This window comes from Microtus oregoni, unplaced genomic scaffold (genome assembly GCF_018167655.1).
Source record: "Microtus oregoni isolate MIOR12 unplaced genomic scaffold, Mior012 000055F_ref0000237, whole genome shotgun sequence".
NCBI lineage: Eukaryota > Metazoa > Chordata > Mammalia > Rodentia > Cricetidae > Microtus > Microtus oregoni.
This window is the reverse complement of record NW_024543831.1, coordinates 8,595,736-8,620,860: the sequence shown is the minus strand read 5'-3', so window position 1 is coordinate 8,620,860 and position 25,125 is coordinate 8,595,736. Positions and strand designations below refer to the sequence as shown.

The window sequence follows — 25,125 nt, the reverse complement described above, 5'->3', positions numbered from 1 at the left end:
TTCAAGCTGTTTACCTTAACATCAAAATATCACATGCCAAAAAATGCTGAGAGTCTGAGATGCCACAGTCTTTTATATCCCTACCCCTTGCCCCATCCCACACTACTTCCCACTAAAGAGTGAAATTCAAGTGTCAAACATTTGACACAGTTTGTTGTAAAACTTTCTCGTGATTAGAGAGAAACAGGTTGTAAAATATGGGGTGTTGTTGTTATGCCTCTACCAACTACATGTATGCATCTGGAACACCGGGGTTCCAGTAAGACAGGCTGGGCTTGGCCCTTTCCTTGGCCTTCTCCCCTTATATCCCTTCTCCTTCCCATTGGCGATAACATTTACAGGATCAAATCCATGTCTGAAAAGGAATTCAAAAGAGCTTACCATCTGCAATGTTAAAAGCATAATTATTTGCTTCATAAATCAAAGTACCCAGAGTTCTGAGGGTACCCTGACATTCAATAAAGATGTGTCCTGGTTACTCCCAGCTCCTTGTCTATGAGGTACAGCAAGGATAATGAGGACATATGAGAAGAGTGAATGGCCACTGCGAGAGTATCCAGACTGGACCGGATCCAGGATTGTGGTTTTGGGGGGCCCAGAAGAAGATTACTATACCCGATTTACTGGTGAGGGTAGGAAGGGAAAGTCTTCCTAGAGGAAGTAGCACTTCCACGCTAAGAGTTGAAGGGCAAATGGGATTGTACTGGCTAAAGAAAACAAGGGATGTAGGAGAGAGAGTTGGAAGGAAGCACTTCATGAGGAAGGGAGCTTGTTAATAAAGACCAAGGGATACGAGATGGTGGAGTGGGATCTAAGAACAATGCAGACATTTCCCATAGAGGGCAAAGGTCTTCATTCTCCAACATAGATGCAAGGAATATGATTTTCAAATTACAAAGCATCTAGCACTAGCTCTGGCTGGCTGGCTGCAATTCACTAGTGTTTGGCAGAATCACTCAGACTGGCAGAAGGGCCAGCAGGCACTTTCTGCATGTGTTACCATCTCCATAGTCAGCAAGGCCATGATATCATGATCAGTGTCAGCTACAACTGACTATTCAAGGCTCCTGAGCCTTGCTGATTGGTCATGGTTTGTCTTTTGGTATCATGCTTGACATGCTTGAACATGTCTTTAGGTGAACAAAATGAACTTAAAATGTAATTTTAGAATGAGTGGGGAGTGTGAATCGGGATTGTGTGAAGAAGCAGAAGAGAAATGTATTGGCTTTCTTGGTTTTTTTTTTTTTTTTTTGGAAGAAATGTGTTTTCAGGGCTAGGAGAGAAGACCTGTCTTTCAAACCCTTGAGGGGGTAGGGTGGGTAAAAGAAATTCTTTTTAAAGGTAGATGCAATGTAAGAGCTACGTGCTGGCCAGAGTGGGCATAAGGAAGCAGTTACAGGGGCTTCATGCCTTCGCCTCCCATTGTACGATGGGCTGCCTCTCAGAATCAGCCACACTGCTGCCCACCTGACAACTCACCTCTGTGGCAGCAAACAGTGGCTGGGGCATTTCCTCTGGATAGAGGAACTCACTGTGCCCACTCAAGTTCCATGGCCCACTTAATCACACAGCCAAACCAAACAGACCTACTGCCCCAACAGAAGATGCTTTCAGATTAAAAGTCCAAAGCAAACATTTGCTCTTTTACATAAAAGAGGATTTTGTATGTTAGCCAAGTAACCCAGCTTTCCCTTTAATGGAATTGAACTTCACTTTGACACGTCCCCCCCCCCCCCCCCCCCGCCCAGTGTCACATAACACAGGACAAACAAGCATGCAGATGACTCCCAAGATGATATCTTTGAGCATCTGATATATACCAGGCTCAAGCACTTTCATCTTCTCTGGCTCATTTGCTCCTCACCCTAACACCATAGGGTTACTCTCTACCCATTTTATGGAAGCAGCAGCCTAGGGACAGAGGAAATAAACCATTTGCTCTGCGTGGCTTCTGGTGAGAAGCAGAAATGGGCAGTTCCAACAGCGTCACCTTCTGGAACCCACACACATGTAATTACATCACACCATGAACAGAAGGGAAGAAGAGTTTGGGGGGATCACATGCAACATCATCCTTGAGAGCTGACTTCTGATAAAAAGTGCTGTATGTCTAAGAAGTATCTTAGAAGAGAAAAAAAATAAAACTACTCTCTAAGGAGTGAAATTCAGTTTTCAACAACACATTCCTTAAAACAAACTTTTAAAATGTAACATATGCTGGAAATAGTCCCAAATGATGTCCTCATTGTTCCAAGATACTTTTGATACAATAACATTGCATCAAATGTTGCATCTGATACATTGACAGTTGGTAGATTTTAATGCCACAGTGATGTACTTTAATGCGGCTGAATCCTTTCACATCAGCCAGTGGACAGGGCTGCAGGGGCTGTAGGGCAGAGGCCCTCCGCTTGGAAGCAGACCTGTGTCTACATCCACCCTGACAAAATGTACTGCATTATGTTCGTGATAGGAGGCGTGAAGTATAGGTCAAAACATCTGGGGAATTTGGTCCACTCAAGAACATAATAACTAATTATTGAAATACGTTGGACAACCAACTCATTTAAAAAGCCAGGTAGAGGAGGAACATATGAGGAGGGATGACAAGCATAAAGACCTTTTAAAAAGCCAAAGGAAAACCTACTGTACTTGAAGCTTCTTAAAATATATACATATACATATATATATATGTATATGTATATATTTTCAAATATATAGTACAAATTGAGCTACCCTACACTGGGGGAGACAATGTTTCTCCTGGATAACATAGGCTATCAAATTAAAAAGTCCAGTGTTTGTCAGTAGGGTTCCACAGAGCACTCAAATATTGTAGGGTATTTTGATTTCTCTTGCTTATCTTCTAGAACTTGATGGTAAGACCTCATTGCTAAAGACACCACATATTGCACCACCATTTTCAATGGCCACAATACAGAAACAACCAAAGGATCCCCTATGAATGAGTGGCTAAAGAAATTATGATAAGTAAATAATGGAGTATCACGTAGCCTGAACACAAAGGGAATCCTACCATTTGTAAAGTGTTAAGTACCATAAGAGAGCATATGCTAAGTAAAATTAGCCAGACATTCAAAAGCTAATACTTCAGAATTCAATGTGTAGAATGTAAATTCACAGAAACAGAGAGTTAGATGCACTAACCTATGGGTAGAAGGATAAGTATTGAGGATCTGTTGGATTCTGCATCAACTTAGCAAAATGACAGCAGTCGGTTCCCCTCTAGGGTTGACTGCCTCTCCAGCATGGTTCTTTGCAAGCCTTACATGCAAACATGACTGCTCTTCTTCTGAATGGGCCTTAGGTTACATCCTAAGACAACTGTTGGTTACATCCAAGATGTTAATGCCATGGTTACCCCTTTGGGTATAACATACCCTGTCAGGTTATGCGTTCAAATTTATGGCTGAGTAGGAGCAGTGTGAACTTTTCTTCCCAAGCAGCCTACATGGCCCCTTCTGATGTTATGAGAACTAGTCATCAGGAGGGAGGCTTTTGGGTCAATATCAGCTAGATTTCTCCAAGTCCTTTATCAAAATGTATGGTGTCTTCAGCAATAGGGTCCTACCTTAAATTTCTGGCAGATAACTAAGAGCAATGGAAATAGCCTGTGTTACTTTGGGAGTCTCTCCAACCACCCTGCCCAACAATTTTAAGGGAGTTATCCCATACTGGACATTTTTTTAGAAAAATGATAGTCTATAGCTTTTGGGGAGAGCATGGCCTCTCCCATATAGGGTAATTCCAACTAAATATATGCACATATATTTAAGAAAGCTCATAATATAGGCTTCCTTCTGGATTTTCCAAGCATCCTTGATGTTATTTACATGTACATAATGCTTCACCCTTCCATTCCTCTCTAAATAAGTCTCTTGCCCTGTTTTGCCTTCTGCCTTCATAGACCTCTATACTATCTCCCTTGCCACAGCTCTTTCTCCCCGCCCCTCTCCAATGAACCCTTTTCTACTTCTATAGATAACTCTAAGTTAAGCCTCAATTATCCATACATATTTCAGTCCTTTGCTTACTTTTGCATGCATAATTAATTAGTCCTCAAACTTATTAAAATCTGAAAGATTATATTATAATGCATATAATCCAATATGCTATATATTATATATTCATATAATATAATATGTTCTATATAATGTGTGTGCATATATATGTATGCACATATATGTATGCATACATATGTATGCATATATATTATATATGTGTGTGCACACACAGCTATCGCCCCTGCAGTGTGCTGTGCCTAAAAGAGCCACCATCATTAGTAAGCATATTCCTGGTATCTGGATCTCAGCCCCAAACTGGCTACACTTCCAGTAATCATTTGTTTGGGGGTAATTTTGCTATTGAAGTGTGTTGTGTGATAGGTGTCTGACACCTCTGCAGGCAAATTCTAAACTCCTCTGGAAACTCTTTTGTGAAAGAGAAATAGTGTTGAGGAGGGATTACCAAGGGGAATTTTGGAAGCCAGCTGCTCAATTAGGTAACCTTTCTTCTCCAAGGACCTGTAACTTGTGCTCACAGTTTCAATATTTCTATGGACATGGCTCTCGCACGCTGGCATTTTTAGAAGAAATTTAGCTCTGCCAGAGATCTGGGCTTGGTGACAACCACATTGATCCCTTTGAAAAGCAAAAATACTCCCAGGAAAAGACAGGGGTCCCACCCTTAATCACACTTCCCGTCTCTTCTCAGAAGTAAGACTGCTAAATGAACAAGAAAACACAACTCTTGTTCTCAATGTAGAAGATGGAGAAAGAGGAAGAGAAGAGAGAAGAGAGTGATTGGGGAGGAGGCTGGAGAAAAGGGTCTGACTGAAAATGTAGGCAAAGGTGAAGGAGGTTAGGAGAAATGAGCTAACATTGAGAAGCCAGTGATGGACTCAGACTGCGGAGCTCCTGGCAGGTAACCGGTGGATAGAGACAAGGAGACAAGGGCTCTTATCTACTTCTCCCTTTGGCCATGAGATTCAATTTCTACCTCCATGGCTTTCCAGCCCAGAGGTCCTGGGCATTTCACTTTGTTTCTATGAAGCTTGCTTTCATCTGTAAAATCAAGTTAATGATCCCTACCTCACAGTGCTGTTATCACATCCCAGCTGGAGCAGTGCACCATCCTAGAGGGCATACATGGTTATCACATCCCAGCTTGAGTGTTGTACCATCCTAGAGGACATACATGGTTATCACACCTTAGCTGGAGTGGTACACCATCCTAGAGGGTGTACATGGTTATCACATCCCAGCTTGAGTATTGCACCATCCTAGAGGACGTACATGGTTATCACACCTTAGCTGGAGTGGTACACCATCCTAGAGGGTGTACATGGTTATCACATCCCAGCTGCAGTGGTACACCATCCTGAGGGCATACATGGTTATCACATCCCAGCTGGAGTGGTGTGCCATCCTGAGGGCATACATGGTTATCACATCCCAGATGCAGTGGTGCACCATCCTAGAGGTAATACATGGTTATCACACCTTAGCTGGAGTGGTACACCATCTTAGAGGGTGTACATGGTTATCACATCCCAGCTGCAGTGGTACACCATCCTGAGGGCATACATGGTTATCACATACCAACTGCAGTGGTGCACCATCCTAGAGGGTGGAAATGGTCTTAAGATAGATCCCTGGGATGTCTGTGGCTTAACTCTGGTTCTTCTATAATTTAGCTATCTTAGTGAAAGCCACACCCTTGAGAGCCAAGGTGCAGAGTCCCAGAGGGAATGAGCTTCAAGGTTGAGACTTACTGGACCAAGTCAAGGTCACTTCCAAGACAAGGAGGGCATCAGGGAAATGGAGGTAGGTGGGTGGAAAAGGTCTTCTTTTTTCATTTTGCTTTGTTTGTTTTTTGTTTTTGTTGTTAAAGACAAGGTTTCTCTGTGGCTTTGGAGTCTGTCTTAGCTCTTGTAGACCTGGCTGACCCTCGAACTCACAAAGATCCACCTGCTTCTGCTGGGATTAAATGCATGCAACACCAATGCCAGGCCAACAAGATCTTCTTAAGAATCACTTCTTCCTGTGCAGAGGGAGAAGTCTTACAACAGTCAGTCTTGGGGGTTGGTTAGAAGGTGTATTATGGGGTACTTTTGCCGGTCAGAAGAAAGATAATCCCTTTCAGATGGTGTCACATGACAGGGAGGCAGGGGGAGTCTGTTCCCAGGGGAACATCGCAGCAGGTACCCGTTGTTTTACTTTCCACTGTCAGTCGTGACTTCTCTGAAGCTCTTCAAAAACTGAAGTCACTTATGACAAGTGACACTAAGGGAAGGGTCAAGGGGAGAAGGTGAGAGTGGCAGTCAGAGAGAAGCAGGTGTGGGGGTGAAGGAGTGAGGGACCCACCGGGGCACAGAGTTCCTGGCAGGAAATCAGGATGGTATCCAGGGCCTGAGTTGCCGTGACAACCAGGAAGGACTGCTGGGCACATGTTTGCTTGCTTCATGGTGCCCCAAAGGAGACGAGGCCATTCTGATGAAAACTGGACTTTATGTAGCCATTTAAAAAGAGGAATATGCTCCTTTCAACAACATTTTCCATTTGTCATTTACTCTAGAATAAAACTGTTAGTGAATTGTCTTCTAGCAAAAGATTGAAATATTTTCACTTTACTCTGTGTTTGAATGAGAAATGCCCTCCACAGGCTCAAACACATAAACACCTGCTTCCCAGTAGGGGGCGTGGGGGCTGGCTTTGAGGTGGGGCTTAATTGAGGAAGTAGGTCAGTGGGGATCAGCCTTGTGGTTTCCTAGCCCAGACCTACTTCCTGTCCTCTTTCTCCACCCCCTTCTGTGTCTAACACCCTGCTTTCCCCACAGGGCCTTACTACAGATAAGCAGCAGAGTTTTTTTTTTCTTATGGTGTGAATGGCCACTGAGACGGAGAAGGAAGCATTTAGGGAGGAAGGTTGTCACTGGTCCTGGGTGTTGCTAAAGCAAACTTCAGAGGTCAAGTTTTAATTTAGCAAATTAAAATATATTTATTGTATGGGCACATTAGATCAAACCAAGTTAACACATGTTAAACAACTACCATGTTCAGGGTTCAACATACAATTGATAAATACTATGTAATGGGAATTTATTCAATTAAAACAACTCTAACCTTTATTCAAGTTGTTTGTGTTTGTGTGTATATGAATGGCTTCATGTTCAATTCCTGTGGGGGCTAGAGGACAACTTTGGGAGTCATTCCTTATGAGCATCCACTTTGGTTTTTGAGTCAGGATCTCTCCCTGCCCTGGACTACTCACGTAACAGACTAGGATAGTGAGGGCTGTCTTGAGCCCAGGGATTTGCCTGTCTCTGCCTCCCCTGTTCTGGGATTACAAACACATGTCATCATGCCTGGCTTGCTTACTGGGTTTTAGGATCAAACTCAAGCGGTGAGAGCATAAAACCCACTACTATGCTGGGCAACGATTGGTGATCCAGGACAAAAGTAAGTATAACCCTCCCAAATACAAGATGCTAGTTCGTGTAACTAAGAGATATCTGTCAGTGTCTCAGTTAGGGTTTCTATTGCTGCAACAAAACACCATGACCAAAAGGTAAGTTGGGGAGGAAAGGTTTATTTGGTTTACACTTCAGCATTGCAGTTCATTATTGAAGAAAGTCAATGACAGGAACACAAATGGGGCAGGCTCCCGGAGACAGGAGCTGATGCAGAAACTATGGAAGAGTGCTGCTTAACTGGCTTGCTCTCCATGGCTTGCTCAACCCACCTTCTTACAGAACCCAGGACCAGAAGCTCAGGGATGAAACCAGCCACCCCATTTGATCACTAATTGAGAACATGTCTTACAGCTGGATCTCAAGGAGACATTTCCTCAGCTGGGGCTCCTTTCTCTGGTGGATTTAGATCAGAGACTAGATATCTAGTCTCACCCCATACAGCCAGACTACATGCATGTATAGAAGGGGATATGATCGTCTGAGCAGCATATAACATGAACTGCCGAAATACAGTGTGAAAATTGATTGGCCTGACAAACTATGCTGCGGCCTGTTGTACTGGCCTGTCGCTGGCACACAAACTTCTCAATAGGTTCGGTAGGGACAAGATCTATGAAGGTCAAGTGGAGGTGACTGGAGATGAATGCAATGGGGAAAGCATTGTTGGTCAGCCTGGTTGTTATCATTTTCATCACCCAGCCCTTTGGCAAAATGTCTAGCCACCCCAAGCTCTGACACTTCTGGGTTCCAGGGCCAGGCATGTGCTATCAAGTGTTTAGGCAACTTACATAGCCACCCAGGCCCTCAAGCCCTATGTGCAGCATGGTCATGTGATCTACGTGAAGCAACTACATAAGCCCCTGTAAGCCCCTGTGCACATGCACTAGGCAGCCTTTAAAAGCTGGACACGTCTGCTCCACGCTCTCTTCCTGCACCAGCTTCCCCGGGCCTGAGCTCGTGTCTTTTTATCTCTCGATAAACTCTTAAAGTGGGTTTCCTTGTGTGTCTAGTGATCTGTTCTCACACCCTGTAATTTCACTGGTGCCCTCACTTGCTACTTGGATGCAAGTCTTGCCGAACTACATACAACTGGCAGTAAAATTGTGGGGACCCTGAAAGAAGCTGTGGATGGAGTCTTGTCTGTCCCTCCCAGTACCAAACAATTCCCTGAGTAGCAAATGATTCTGAAAATAAGGAGTTCAAGACAGAGGGACATTGGAAGCACAGCATGGGTCAGAATGTCGCAGACTACACACGATACCTAATAGATGAAGACCAAGATGCTTGTAAGAAACAGTTCTCTCAGTATGTAAAGAACATCGTTATCTCCAGACACGATGGAGGAGATGCACGCAAAAGCTCATGCTGCCATCCGAGAGAATGCAGCCTTTGAGGAGAAGCCCAAGAGAAAAGTGAAGAGGTAGAAGCATGACCAAATGTCCCTTGACTAGAAGAAAGATCGGGTTGCTCAAAAGAAGGCATGCTTCCTCAAAGCTTGGGAATGACCGGTCTGCTGAGAACTGAAGCAATTTTCTATGAAGTGTTTTTCATAAAGACAATAAACTTACTGACTAAGCTAATATATCAATATATATGTATATACATGCATATGTGTATATGTATGTATATATAGGCTATGTATGTATTATTATGTTTCCTTTGAGCCGGTATGCCAAATTTTAATGTCAATCACAAATAAACAAAATTCTGGGCAAATATACACATGGATATTTGCTATATCATGAGTAACTTCAAAGACTCATAACTTTATGTGTACTTTATGGGAACTAGCCCATTACGGCATACTCATAATGTGGAATACTATATAGTCATTTTAAAAGAACTAACGCTACATGCTTTGTCTTAGAACGTTGCTTGAGATTTCTATTAAAATGAGCATAGTAATTTCAGATGAATGTGTGTAGCGTTTGTTTTTCTGGTGCTATGAAAAATTACTTGAGCCTGGGTAATTTATAACACTTTTTTACTTTAAAAGCGAATAAATCTTCAGCTTTCCATTTTTCCCCAAGAATTTATTAAGGTCTCCCTAGGACTGTACCAGGCCCTAAAGTGCTCATCGTGAGAAACACAGAACCTGCTTCCTGTAGATTATTAAAAATTCTTTAAAAATTATAAAAAAATTATAGAAGGAAATAGTCCTAAAGAAATGGCAGAAGGGAAGGAAACTACTTGCTTGAGTTGTTTCAATAAACATTTATTACTTTAAGAATTATGATTATAATTTTTAAAAATGCACATGTTGCACTGATTATTTGCTTGTCTATTTTTTGTCAACTTGACCCAAATTACAGTCATCTGAGAAGGGGGACCCCTCGACTGGGAAAATGATCCAATCTGATTGGCCTGTACACAAACCTTTAGGTAATTTTCTTGACTGATTATTGACATAGAAGGACCCACTTCACTGTGGTTGTGTGGATGGAGACATCCCTGGTCAGGTGGTCCTGGGGTACATGAGAAAACAGGGGAGCAAGCTGTGGAGAACAAGTCAGTAAGCAGTGCTCCTCCATGGCCTCTACTTCAGTTACTGCCTCCAAGTACAAGACTGCTTGGACTTCCTGGCCTGACTTCCCTATATTAGCATTAACTAATTGCAGCAAAAACTGTAAACATACAACAACTGCTGTATAAATAATGTATATTTTTATAATGGAATGTTGTAAAATTATTAAATTCACATTTTTATAGTTTGCTGTGAATTGAGAAAACAATATATTTTATAGCAAATACTGATTTAGTTTTTGCAATTTCTACTTCCATAAAATATGTATCTGTATTGATGTGTAGGAAAAAGCATTCAGGAGAAACATCAAGAAGAGAACAAGTTTTCAGAAGATTTTTTTTTTTACTTCTTGTGTGTTTTCCAAATGATGCTCAATAAATCATCCCTCTGTAAATGTGACCTCTGTGCCCTGCTCCAAGCCTAGATAATAGGGGCAGTTTGTCGAGCTTCCATCTCCTTCCCGATGATGAGGAAAAGACCAAGAGGTTGCAGGGATGGGACTCTGATGCACTGGGAAGGAAGGCAGACTTAATCCCTGGCAGAGGCCAGTCCGGGCTAGAAACAGGGAAACTCAAGCCTGTGCACTGGGAGGTGGATCTTCTGACTTGGGAATCTGAACTTTAGAAGTGCAAGGGAGATTCTGAAATTGATCATCAAACTAAATGCTTCTCCAGGTGAGATCTGTGGACCAGTTGGGATCTGTTTGGAGATTCAGAATCTCCAGTCTCACCCCGGGTCTACTAAGGCAACTTAAGAAACAAATTCCCAGTTAGTTCCTTGGGCAGCTGAAGATTGGGAACCTGAAATGACCCTATCCTAGAGCAATACTGACGAATATCTTGCATATCATCATAGAATCTTCATCTGGTGATGGATAGAGATAGAGACAGAGACCCACACAGGAGCACTGGACTGAGCTCCCAAGGTCCCAAGGAGGAGCAGAAGGAGGGAGAACATGAGCAAAGAATTCGGGACCACGAGGCGTGCATCCACCCACTGAGACAGTGGAGCTGATCTACGGGGAACTCACCAAGGCCAGCTGGACTGTGACCGAAAAAGCATGGGATAAAACCGGACTCTGAACATGGCGAACAATGAGGGCTGATGAGACACCAAGGACAATGGCAGGGGGTTTTGATCCTACTTAATGTGCTGGCTTTGTGGGAGCCTAGCCAGTTTGGATGTTCACCTTCCTAGATATGGACGGAGGGGAGAGGACCTAGGACTTAACACAGGGCAGGGAACCCGGACTGCTCTGTGGACTGGAGAGGGAGGGGGAGAGGAGTGGGGGGAGGGGGAGAAGGGTGGGAGGAGGGGAAGGGAAATGGGAGGCTGGGAGGAGGTGGAAACTTGTTTTTTGTTTATGTTTTTTTTTCTTCTTTTCGCAATAAAAAAAAAGCATGAAAAAAAAAGAGATCAGGACTTGGGAATTGTAAGATGTGAAATGATCTGTTCAAGGCCTCACAGCCACCTCAGTGGTAGAGACACAGGACCACTGGCCTAATGGTTTCTCACTATATCTTTAGCCCTTCACCACATCTGTCAACTGGTTACCCAGCTATATCCTATGTGGTAGCCTCATTCCATTCCTTTTCTGGTCTAATAATGTTTACATGTACATTTTGTCCTCTGGTTTTTATTACACCAGATTATTCTTGCAAGGAACAACTGAATGGCAATAAATAAATTCAATATCAGCTTTTATCCCCAACTTCACTGAAGTGACCTTTCCTAACCCCCTGGGAGCTTCATACCTGTCCACTGAAATTTTTTGTTTATTTTAGTATAAATTTGCTGTCATTCACCAGAGGTAATAGAAATCATGGCTCAAAAGAGAAGGAAAAGGTTCAGCATGTCTGTCCAGAGGCTCCACAGAAACTTCTTTCCTGCCTGCTCCTCTTCCCTCTGATCTGGGTTCTCCTTGGTTTTGATCCCATGCTCATTCATTTTCATCAAAGGTTTAATTATGTTCCAGGATTCTGATCACTGGTGTATTAAATGTTGAAGCTCATGAACACAGAATGATGGTTTCTCAGTAATGAGCTTCATTCGGAAGGACAGGAGAGGGTCAAGCCTGGGTGTAATCTCCAAGAGTTTGGCATCAGCCGTTTCATCTCTGGCAGGTTTAATCATGGTTTTGCTTCTCAAGCGCTTGACCTACTGGATTGTCTAAGGTCAAAAGGGGATGCCCCAAATTAATTTTATAAACACGAGGATGCTAGTAGTTTGCAGTGTTTGCTCATAATATTAAAAATAACTCCTTTGATTTTCTCCTCAGATTATAAACCAAAGTATGTTAGCTTGAAATGATAGGAGTAGCATTCCATTGTCAGAGAAAAATAAACAGGCACTACTGTGTTTATGAGGCAAGGAAGAATCTTGCAGAAAACCTGCATTAAAAACAAGCAAAATATTACAGCTAAGGTTGGGTGGGGAGGGAGTGATCTGGGAGGAGTTGGGAGAAAAGAAAGAATATGAACAAATATATGTTATATCATTTTTAAATAAATAAAAAGGAAAGAAAAGACATTTCCCATCTAAAGCAAAAACACCCCCACAAATAAAAGACTAAATGAGTACAGAATAAGTCATATTTCTCAGATTTACTTAGGATCCCCTCTGCATAAAACATAATTTCAGGTGTTATGAGGAGGGAATTGGTTTCCTGACGGACTTTCCAGTATAAACCAAGAGGTAAGAGAAGCTGTGAACATTGTCGTGCAGGACTGTTAGCAGAATTCTGACAGAGCCCTACCTTCTTTGAGGGAGGGGTTTACTCTAAGAGGCTCTTTTGCTTGTGAACATCAGGAAAGGCCAAAAGTATTTTATATGAGCTGTAAAATACAGATTTTACAAAACTTTCTACTTTATTTATTTATTTTACATCATGACTGTAGTTTTCCCTCCTTACTCTCCTCCCATTTCCTCCCCCAACATAGCCTCCATCCTCCTTACCACCCAACCCGCCTCTGTTTCTGTTCAGAAAAGGGCAGGCCTCCCATGGATGTAAACAAAATATGGGCATGTCAAGTTGCAGTAAGACTAAGCACTTCCCCTTGTATTTAGGCTGGGCAAGGCAATCCAGTAAGAGGAATAGGTTCCCAAGAGCCAGTCAAAGCATTAGGGACATCCCCTACTCTTATTATCAGGAGTCCCACAAGTAAACCAAGCTACATAGTCATCACGTATATGTAGAGAGCTTAGGTTGGACCCATGCAGGTTCTCTGGTTGTTGGTTCAGATTCTGTGAGTTTCTATGAACCAGGTCAGTTGTTTCTGTGGGTTTTCTGTGATGTCCTTGACCACTCTGGCTTCTACAATCCTTCATCCCTATCATCAGCAGGATTCCCAAGCTCAACATAATGTTGGACTGTGGGTTTCTGCATCTATTTCCATCAGTTACTGGCTGAAGGCTCTCTGATGACAATTTGGGTACTCACCAATCTGATCACAAGAGATGATAAGTCCACGCTACATAGTCACTATTGCTAGGAGTCTGAGCTGGGGTCACCCTTGTAGATTCCTGGGAGTTTCCCTTACATCAGGTTTCTATCTGTCCACAAGATGCCCCTCTTTCCAGTCATCTCTCTCAGTACTCTCCTCCTCCACCCACCCTGCAACCTGATCCCTCAAGTTCCCATCCTTACCTGCCCCCAGTCCACCCAGGAGATCTCTTCTATTTCCCCTTCTCAGGGAGATCCAGGCGTCCCACTTTGGGTCCTCCTTGTTACCTACCCTCTTTGAGGGTGTGGATTGTAGCATGGTTATCCTTCACTTCACAATTAATATCCAACTATGAGTGCGTATATACCATGTTGTCTTTCTGGGTTTTTGTTACCTCGCTCAGAATGATTTTTTTCTAGTACAATGCATTTTCCTTCAAATTTTTTTATTTCATTGTTAACAGCTGAATAATATTCCATTGTGTAATTGTATAACACTTTCTTTATCCATTTTTCAGTTAAGGGGCATCTAGGTTGTTTCCAGATTCTGCTATTACAAATAAAGATGCTATGAACATAATTGAGCAAGCCTCCTTGTGGTATTATTGAGCATCTTTGGAGTATATGCCCAAGAGTGTTATCACTGGGTATTGAGGTAGATTGAGTCTCATTTTTCTGAGATACCATCATATTGATCTCCAAAGTGGCTGTACGAGTTTGCACTCCCACCAGCCATGGAGGAGTTTTCTCCTTTCTCCACATCCTCTCCAGCATGAGCTGTCATTTGTGTTTTTGATAGCCATTCTGACAGGTACAAGATAGAATATCAGAGTTGTTTTGATTTGCTTTTCCCTGATGACTATGGATATTGAGCAATTCTTTAAGTGCCTTTAGACCACTTGAAATTCTGTTGAGAATTCTGTTTAGATCTGTATCCCATTTTTCAACTGGATTATTTGGTATTTTGATGTCTAGTTTCTTGAGTTCTTTATGTATTTTGGAGATCAGCTCTCTGTCAGACATGGGGTTGATGAAGATACTTTCCCATTCTGTAGGCTGCTGTTCTGTCCTATTGACAGTGTTCTTTCCCTTACAGAAGCTTTTCAGTTTCATGAGGTCACATTTGTTAACTGCCGATCTTAGTGTCTATGCTACTGATGATCTATTCAGGAAATTGTCTCCTGTGCCCATGCATTCAGGCTATACCACACTTTCTCTTCTATCAGCTTCAATGTAACTGGATTTATGTTGAGGCCTTTCATCCAAGACTGTACTTATAAATACAAAAAAATACAACTATAATGCATAAGCATCTAATAAACATTCAGAGATATATTTAAAAAACAACAAACAAACAAAAACATTGAGGACACCAACTGGCTATCTAAAACCAATGGTCAGCACTGATCATAGTACATACAAATAACATTATACAGACTGAGCAGCTTTTATTTATGTATTTAGGAATACATATGTGTGTATATTTATACGTGTGTATATATGTGTGTGTATATAAAAACAGCAAATGAGGGGGGAGATTGAGGAGGGGAATGATGTGGGATTCCCCTCTGTTCGCTATAAATATGTTTCATCATCAATGGTTAATAGAGAAGCTGCTTCGACCTATAGCAGGGCAGAATATAGCCAGGCTGGAAAAGATAGAGAGACAGAGAGAAGGCAGAATTAAGGAGATGCCATGTAGCTGCCAAAAGAGAATTTTACCAGAAGGCCACGGCCTCATGGTGATACATAGATTAATAGAAATGGGTTAACTTACAATTAATGAGCTAGCTAGATAGAGATACACCCGAGTCATAGGCCAAACAGTGTTACAATTAATATAGTTTCTGTGTGATTATTCAGGTCTGGACAGCCAGGAAATGAACGAGCAGCCTCCATTTACAGGGAAGGGTTAGGGAAGGAAAGAAAAGGTAAGGGGAGGGCAAAGACACCTTTCTTCCCTTCTTGTGTTTTTCAATATCTGGTGCTAATCCCATATGAAGCCTGACTCCTACTTGACTTCTGTAAAACTTCCTTCTAATTAATTTCTTTTGTCCAAAAGAATTTTAATACAGGTTTTGTTTGTTCGTTTTATGTCTTGTACCATGCTACCAGGTGATCCTTTACTGAACGCCTGACAGAAGCAAGTATATCCCACCAAATCTACTGAAAGAGACATAGCAGAACCATTTTAGTAGGAAGTATAGGCCCTATTGTATCCTGAGTCAAATGCAGGATATTTATCACTACTGAATAGACCCTCCAAGTATGAAGATCAGGAATTTTCTGTTTTCAATAATTTATTTCCCTTCCCATGAAAGAGGAAAAACAAAAACAAAACAAACAAATAAGAACCATTAATATCACCTGCAGCATTATCTCTAGGATGAAGGAAGTCACCAGAAAAATAATAAAAACTCTTAGTCTGGTATTACAGAAAGAGGACTGACTTTAGAATCTAAAAGAGCCTGTATCTATCCTTTCTTGTGTCTGGTGTGTGGCCTTGGAAAATGGAACCTCAGTTTTAACCATATACCTAAAACCAATTGCATTATTGAGGTGACTAGATGAACTAATGTAATGGATTCACCTGGGAAATACAGCCAAAGGTATTAGTTCCTCCCCAGACTCCCAACTCCTTCTCTTGCCTTGGTTCAGGAATCATGTATCTTCCACCCCCATGTTTTCTAACATTGGGACTATTCTTCACTCTTCCTGATGCCATAGAGTCCAGGCAAAGTCCAACAAGAGACCATGGGAACCTAGACAGAAAAAGCATCAGGAAAAAGTAACACAGCCCTGGAGTGTGGGGCAGTAGACAAGTTGACTACATGTATAAAAGAATCCTTAGACTATAAAAGCTATCAGAGAAAGTAATTTAAGACCAATCACTGAGATCTTTTATGAGCATAAATATCAACTCTGCCAAATAGCTAAATTGTTTGGAGACTTGGCTCTAGCTAATGTCATGCAGTAGATTCCTGAGCTGTTTGCACATAGCTAATGCATTTTCCAAGTATAGTTCACTGAGCTGACAATACGCCACTTACAATATCAGGTTGATTAAACTCATGACCATATGTATGAATTGCATAATTATAAAGACTGACCAATTCTCTCTCTGAAGAACGTATAAACCAGTATGAATTGATTAATAGATACATTTCACATATACACTTGAGAGACAATCAAGGAAAGCAATTAAAAAATTCAACTATGAATAAAATTACAGATTAGTATGAAGCAATATGATGTTCTTAGGTAGAGCAAAAAGAGACTGTTTTTCTCTTAATTTCAAGATCGTTCATTCTAAAATGAACAACAGGCTTCTAGATGGATTAAAAATAGATTCAACTGTAGAAGGAAGAAGTGGGGCTAAGTTGGAGGTATTATTATTATTATAGTTATGAGACTAGCCTTTAGTGAATGAGATATCTCTCCAGTCCATTTTTTCTTTTTCTCTTTTGTTCTTTCTTTTTTTCTATTAAATCATACATCCGTGTCCTTTGGAATTGAGTCATCCCTTAAAAATAAATTAGATTGATTTATTGATTCATTGATTAGTTTATTCGTTAATTTATACAAAAAAGTTTTCATACTGTATTCCAAGCACTGGAAATAACAGAGAAAGAAGCAATAAGCCTTTACACACATAGGAGTTTGTGGAAACTTCATTTAAGTGTTGGTTAATAGCAGAGGGAAGAAAGGAGAGAGAGGGAGAGGGAGAGAGGGGAGAGAGAGAGAGAGAGAGAGAGAGAGAGAGAGATGCTGAGCCTGGCTTGGGCTTTTGAAACTTCAAAACCTACCCCCCAGTGATGCTGGGGGTACAAAAGTTCTTGCACTCACAGATAAGCACTAGAAAAACCAGGAATATTAAACAAACAGGTTTGTGTCTTCAACAGGAGAGAGGCAGAACCTGTTTTTCCACCCAGAAGGCTGGGGATAGAGTTAGTTAAGAACCTGGAGATCTCTGCTATCCATAAGGCCAGGCCATACCAAGCTCCCATAAGTAGAACATGAGGTAGCTAATAATCTAGGTGACCTTTGCATCATCTGTATGACCAGGGGCTCCCCCAAGCTTACACAGGCAAGACTGGAGGTGGTTAATAGCCCAACTGAGACCATACCAGACCCTCCCCAGGCTGTTTAGATAACACATGTATCCTATCTCTAGAACCCATCTTCATATACTTTGAGAAGAGTTTCTGGTAATCATGCCTCATTGTACACATGGGATTGTGTTACACCAGAAAACTTTTTTCCAAATTGTACTATACTTAAATATATCTAAAATAAACTGCTGGTGTCAGACTCTAGAAGTTTGAGCCAACACTGGCTAAGTCATGTTGAACCGGATTTCCTTCTTGCTTCTCATGGATCATTATTCTGCCAGCCCTGGTGTTTGTAGAGACACCCACAAAGTGACACATTTCTTCCAACAAGATCATAGGTACTCGAATAAGGCCACACCTAAGTCTTATCAAATATTGCCATTGCCTGATGACTAAGCACTCAAATTTATGAGCCTATGGGTGCCATTCTTACTCAAACCTCCACAGTAACTGACAGCTTCTGCCAATCAAGATGGAGTTTGCTAAGTAAGATGTCTGATGTTGAAAACCAGGAGTATTATTATTATGTAGGATTGCTTTCATCTAAAGTAGAAAGAATTTATTCTATCAAATATGATATTAATACTGCTTGGAACAAAAGAGGACTTCAGTTTGTGATGTGCAAATTTATGATTCTGGAAAATTCTTCTGGATTTGAAAATGTTGAGGACAACATCCAGTTAAACTTTCTTTTATTTTATTAGTGGTGTCTATTTTTCCAAGGGCGATATTGCTGTTCAGTTTCACCAATACATGAGTATTGATTTTGTACACTCGTTATTGTTTCAATACAGCACAAAAGAGACTGTATCATCACAATGGGAAGAATGTTCTTTCCCTGATAAATGGCTCTCCTTAAACTGGAGAAACTAGATCCTATTCTCTTATAACATGAACTGGAGCCCCAGGTCTTTCTTGCTGTTTGACTGGGAAGTACTGATCACAGGAGCTGTGTACTGAAAACTATCAACTCAGAGGATACTATGGAGAATCACTTTGCACTTCCAAATCCTTCTCAGTGACATCCCCAAACATGTTCAGGCTCATGTTTGATAAAAACATGTCACTATTGAAGATATTGTCTGTAATATATGGACTTCCTGCACAGAAATCTGCTACAGTGATTTGAAATCACTTATCAAAATAAACACAGTGTGCCAATGGGTGCTAAGAGCAACAAGGAATGTTCACTCATTGCCTAGGATGTGGTCTAATCTATATAAACTTTACACAGGAATATGACAAAAATCTACACTGAAATGAGGTCATATGAACAGACCAGAGCATAAAGAACACTATGGAGTCGGAAGACCAGCTTTCTACTCTTAACCCTGAGAAGCACTCTGTTTTGTTGTGTGATCTTGATTTGTTTGTTTTTACCTGCAGAATGGAGGGGTACACTTCCTTCAAGGTCCCTCTGGTGATAAGGTTCTTTGATAAGTGGACATGGTACCCTTTGCAAAACTCCACCTACCTATCAGATGTCTACATAGCACAATTTTGTTCTCATTCTTTAAGCTGTGTCTTAATTCAATTGTTCCTCGGCTATGCAGAAACTCTTTCATCTTATGCAATCCCACTTTCTTTTATTTCACTGGTCTTTCTTTCATTTTCTGAGCTACTGTAGTCATTCCTGGAGAGTCTGTGCCCATGCCCCTATCTTGAGGTGTCTCCCGCAATGGTTTCAGAGTTTCAGGTTTTCCATTAAGGCCTTTGATCCCCTTGAATTGGATTTGGAGTAGTTGAGAGACAGAGATCTAGTTTCATTCTTCTACAAGGGAATATCCAATTTTCCAGCACTATTTGTGTGCTGGAGTATTTTCTCCACTGTCTTTTTCAGTTTCTTTGGTATTTTGTTTTTGTTTAGATTTTTGTTTCTGTTTTAATTTTGAGAATTTCACATGTGAGCCCAAAGCATCCACATCATTACCCACCTATCTCTCTAGTCCTCTGAATTTCTCCATGTCCCCCCCACTCTCCTTTCAAATTCACTTTTCTTCTATAATTATTGTTATATCTATATTACTTACATACACACACACACATACAAATCCAATTTGTGTTGCTCATACATACATATGCTTAGGGATGGCCATGTAGGATTGGGAAGCCCTTAGAGGTCTCATCACTGAAGAAAACTGATTAACTGATTCTAATTCTCTTACTAGCTAACTGACAGTCTGTAACTATGCATCTAGGGGTGGGGCATTATGAAACTTCCCCTCCCCATCTATGATGGCATGTGATCTTGTACAGGTCTTAGATAGGCAATGATGTGGTTCATATTTCCATGGGTGGAGCATCCATGTCATGTCTATACTGTCTTGTAGAGATCTTGGGTAGGCAATGTTGTGGTTGGTATTTCATTGGTGGAGCATACATGAAATGTCTAGAAGATACTATCTTGCAGTAGTTATTCTGGTTTCCTGGCTCTTCCAATCATTCTGGCACCACTTCCATGATGTTCCCTGGTCCTTAAATGGAGGGTCTGTCTGTAGACATATCAATTGGGGATGGAATTTTGGAGTTATAATTGTCTACATGAAAAAATTAAATCTAGAGCTAGAGATATGGCTCAGTGGTTAAGAGTAATGGCTGATTTTCCAGAGAACCTGTGTTCAATGCCCAACAGCCACATGGCAGCTCACAACCATCTATAATTCCAGTTCTAGGGTACCCAAATGACCTCTTCTTGACTCTGGGGCTTCAGGCATGCCCTTGGTGCACAAACATACATGTGAACAAAACACTCATGCACGTAAAATAAATAAATAAAAATCGATTGATATTAAATAAATAATTTGCTAATACACCTTGAAGATTTAGAAGACAAAGAAAAAGCCAAACCCCAAATCAGTAGACAGAAAGAAATAATAAAAATCAGGGTATGAATCAATTTTAAAAAAATTACAAAGACTCAATGAAACAGAGAGTTGGTTCTCTGAAGAGATAAACAAAATTAGCAAACCCTTAGTTAAACTAATCAAAAGAAAGAGAAAGAAGATACAGTATAAAATTAGAGGTGAAAAATGATAATTTACAACAGATTCTAATGAAATTCAAAGGATAATTAAAGCATACTTTGAAAGACTATATTCCAAAAAGTACAAAATCTAAAAAAAAAAAGGTAAGTTTCTAAGTAAGTGTGTCCCACCAAAATTAAATCAAGAGGATATAAACCGCTTAAACAGATCTATAACCTGCAATGACATTCAAGTAATGACTATGAATCTCCCAACTAATAATGAAAGCCAAGGCTTGGTATTACTCTGACACAAAAACTAGGTGAAGACAATATAGAAAAAGGAAATTGTAGGCTTATCTTCACGATTAATGTGTATACAAAAATAATGTAAAACCTGACAAACCCACTTTAATAACACATCAGAAAAATCATTCACCAGGACAAAGTTAGCCTTCATTTCAGAGTGCTCTGTTTTATCCCTGATCTGTTATGGTCAGGTTGGCCTTGATGTTGCTGTCATGGGCAAACTGTTTCTATTTCAATGCAAGACCACATGGCCCTACTAGCAAATAAAGGCCACTCTGGCCATGGGCTGTGTCCTCTTCCTCAGCTGAGAGGATTTGGAGCAGCACCTAGAGTGTGTGAAGACCCAACTCCTCCCCTGCTGCAGCATTCATGTCTACAGTCCAACCTCGGAGGTGAAAGGAGACAAATACTGGCAGTTTCTTTTCCTTTCTGTTTCTTTGTGTCTAAACAAAATACAGTTGCTCCTCTGAACCAAAATCTATGTGTTCTGTGTTTTAAAAAGTACTAGAAACAGTCTCTGAATCCTGCTTCTAAATGCCCTGGAGAGAGAGGGACCATGCACCAGCTCAGATCACATGACTGTAGCTGTCCAATGAACTTTGAGTAGGAGGGAAGGCTTGTGCAAGACATTTTATTTGGCAGGCTCACTCCATAAAGAAGCAAAGTCCTCTGAAGACGAGGTCGTATTTTGGGCACAGCTTAAAGCAGGAACAATTTGCCCAGAGTACAGGTTAGTGATCCCAATAATAAAGTCAATGCTTTGCATGATTTTTGTGCTTCAGAGTCAAGCCATTCCCATGATAACTTTTAACCTCTTTAACTGCTTAAGAAAATGGATAGTGCTCATTTTTATTTTAAAGTGAGAAAGGTAAGGTCAGAGGAGTTAGACTTTTTCTGTGCCTATACTACTTTATAGCCTAGCATTGAGATGAAAATGAGGTCCCCACACCATTGAAAGAGTGAGACAATTCTTCCCAAATCCTGGGGCACGGTAAAGAGAGATCAGTGGGAATTCAGTCAAGGTGAGATAACTAGCGAGAGACTTAGCCAGTTTCCCATTCATCTGTCTTATTCTAACAGGAGAGAAGCAGTGGGAGACAGTAAAGTGAAGGCCAGCGGTGAGTATGGAGGGAATAGAATTGGTTTTCATCTAGAAGGGGAGAGGGGTGATGGGAAAGACAAGGAGAGCTTCCTAAGACTCACTTCACCTTCTGCAGTGCTTGGACAGTTTAGGTAATCTATGGGCACGTTCTCAAGGAGAGAAACCTCATGGATCGGTGGAGGTATGGAGTGTGTCTAGGAGTGGAGAGGCAGAAAGCTAGGCTGAGAAGGTCAGTTCAGTGTCATGTCAGCTGTGTGACCTCCCTTTGCACAGTCCTCTCTTTATACAAATATTAAAGGGATGGCCTTACGTAGGCAGAAATAGAGAATAGCAGAAGGACCACTGGACACCCATTCCAGCCTTCTAGTTCTGGGATCTATGATTTTAATAAGCTCTTTAGTGTAAGAAGAACCTATCCTGCTGTCTCTGGTGGTACACTCCCACCCACTCCCAAGGGCAACAGACAGCCACTGTGGGTTAAACTCATTGCCTAGATTGCCTTCTCAGTAGGTTATTCTCCTAGCACATCCCGGAATAGTCCAGCATGGCTTGCGGAGTGTGACACCGCAGCTATGATGGACGCCATGGTGGCTCGCTCATCAGTGGCGCCCTAACAAGACACAGGCTTCTGCTTGACTAAGTGCGATCTCACTCCCAGTAGAGGGTCAGAGGATCAGTAGGCCAGGCAGGTGACTCCTTCACTTAGCCCCAGCACATTCCAAAGTGCATCAAAGGATTTGAGAGGAGTTTCGTATAAGAATCAAAATACATCCTATCAAAAGAAGGGCAAGCTTGACAGTGTTCAGGACATTTTTCTTTTCTTTTGATATTTCCATGTAAAATGTTTTTTATAAGGGACAAGCCATTAATTTCTGGCTTATTACCTGGGAGTTGGGGTTGATTTTAAAGGATTAACACATAAATTAACTCAGGTCTGCCCTTGAGTGGAATCACAGATGTCCCCTAGCCATGGAGATCTGAGCTTCTATCTTGGTGGTTAAGAGAGGCAGATAATAAACACTAAAGTTCTCATATAACACTTGTCCATCATGGGTGAGTCTCAGGGTAGGGGTTTCCTCTTAGGTTTTTCATTGGTAAGGCAGGAAAGCATCCTCCCGTCAGTATCCTCTGTGCCTCACCACCCACCACACAGTGCAAGGTTTATCAAGGATGCACAGTTGACTTAAACAAGGCACCTCCCTGCCCGTGTTGTTACCCTCAAAGGCTAAGCACAGTGACCTTGTCTCTAACACCCCTCCCTTTGTGGGTGCTTTGCTGTGAAATTACCTAATCCCCGTCCAGTGCTTCATCCTCCGCTTGCTGTGACATGTGATATAGTCTCATCCATACTCCCAGCACTGTCACCCCTCCCTGTCACTTTCTCCCATTCTCTGCAGCCATTCTCAGTACAGTCATTTGAGTCCCAAAGAAGGATTAGGATTAGAGAGAAATGAGCAGACACTCTCTGTTCAGGAAGGTACAGCTATTGTTTGGTGACCAAGGTGTTGCTCTGGTGACCTGAAGTCTCACCCTCAAAGCGTTGTCCCTTTCCTTCTTCTGCTATGACTTCATGGTTTGTAGGCCATTCAATTTGCCACCCACACTGCCCATCATGAGTCCCTGAGCACAGTCCCTATGTTGGAGTCAAAAGCTAATTTACCATGGTGCCAGGAACCTTGACTCCCACACCAGCACAGCCTCCTGACCTCCGGGCTAACAATCACCTTTCATCTCAAGCAACAACAATGACGTTTATCCTACAGAGTTACCTATCTTGAAGATCTACCCAACCTCCCTCCACCCCGGGTCCTCAACTAACAGACAGGACCGCTTTGCTACAGATCTTTGTCTCACCAGTAGCTCATGCCGATGGGACTAGACTCTGGATGGACTGCTACACTCACTACGAATAATGAAAGTGTTGTGTTTATTTCCGGAGTCCTTTTCCACAGGCTTCAGAAGAGCTGCTTCCCACATAGAACTGCAACTTGCCCTCGGAGGACTTTAAAATAAGGCATCTGTTCCCCAGTCCGAGTCTCACTTACTGCCTGGTTGCCTGGTGATTGTAATGATGCTGGTGGAGGCTATTAGCATTTTCCCCAGCCCAGGTGGACTATGGAAACATTTGGCTGATAATTTTTCTTTTTAACACATAAAATAAATCCTAGCTCTTTCCATGGGCATTTCAGGTTTTAGGTTTCCATGGGATTACAAAGAACAGATAGGCTACAGCTTATAAAAAGAATAGGCTTAAAGACTCCCCCACCTTTCCCCCCGATGGTGTGTGTGTGTGTGTGTGTGTGTGTGTGTGTGTGTGTGTGTGATAAAACTTACCCTTAAATCATGAACAGAAAGGCTAGGTCCATTCTATTCAGTGGCCCTGAAGAGAGTTTAAGACTTTGGGGTGCTGAGTGAAGGAATGAGGGACACCCCTCCAGAAGGCCACAGAGAGTATGTTTGGTGTGCAGCCAGCAGCCAGTCCTACTGCTCACACCATAAGCAGTGTTACTGATCTTTAAAAAATGGGATCACTGCCTGGGAATTGCTTTCATAGAGCTCACATTCTTCAAAGATGGTCAGTTATCCAACATACCAATTCAGCGCTGAATTTATACAGATAAGAGGGGCAGAAATTATTTCAGCTGTTAGACTAGACACGTGTACGCTATGACCCACTCTCACTCAGGTAGTTTCTTTACCGAACCCAGCCAGGACAGTTTCTCATTCCCAGACAAGCTCCTCGACCACTACCTAAGGTTTCCCTTTAATGCTACAGGGCTGAATCACATGCTTTGTTAAATGCCATGCCTTCTATGTTAGAACTTACTATTTTTTCTTTATCATTTTTGGGAGGGCGAGGACCTTTAAGCATAAAATCTTAAATCTATGATGGCAGAAATGGCTCCGAGCCTGCACCAGTGAAGCGTGTAGGAGACATGGAGCTGGAATATCCCACACTTCATCGGCACTATCCCCTGGGGACCGAACTCAGAAAACTCATACCTTGAAAAAGCCACCATAAATATTTAGTGAGCTGATAATCGAGGCAGAGCTGACGGAGAGCAGAGGCAGTAAATTCTCCTCCAAGACGCAGGAGAAATATTTTGCTTGGTTGGAATAATTTATGAGTACTGTGGGGGTGGAAGAGATGAGGAGTGGAGAACTAGAAATCGTGATTT

The 25,125-nt window shown here is 41.7% G+C and overlaps 1 pseudogene; it reads left to right on the top strand.

The window, feature by feature from the left end:
• Window positions 1–514: 514 nt before the first annotated feature.
• LOC121438227 lies at window positions 515–22,560 on the top strand (annotated as a pseudogene).
• The last annotated feature ends 2,565 nt before the right edge of the window (window positions 22,561–25,125 follow it).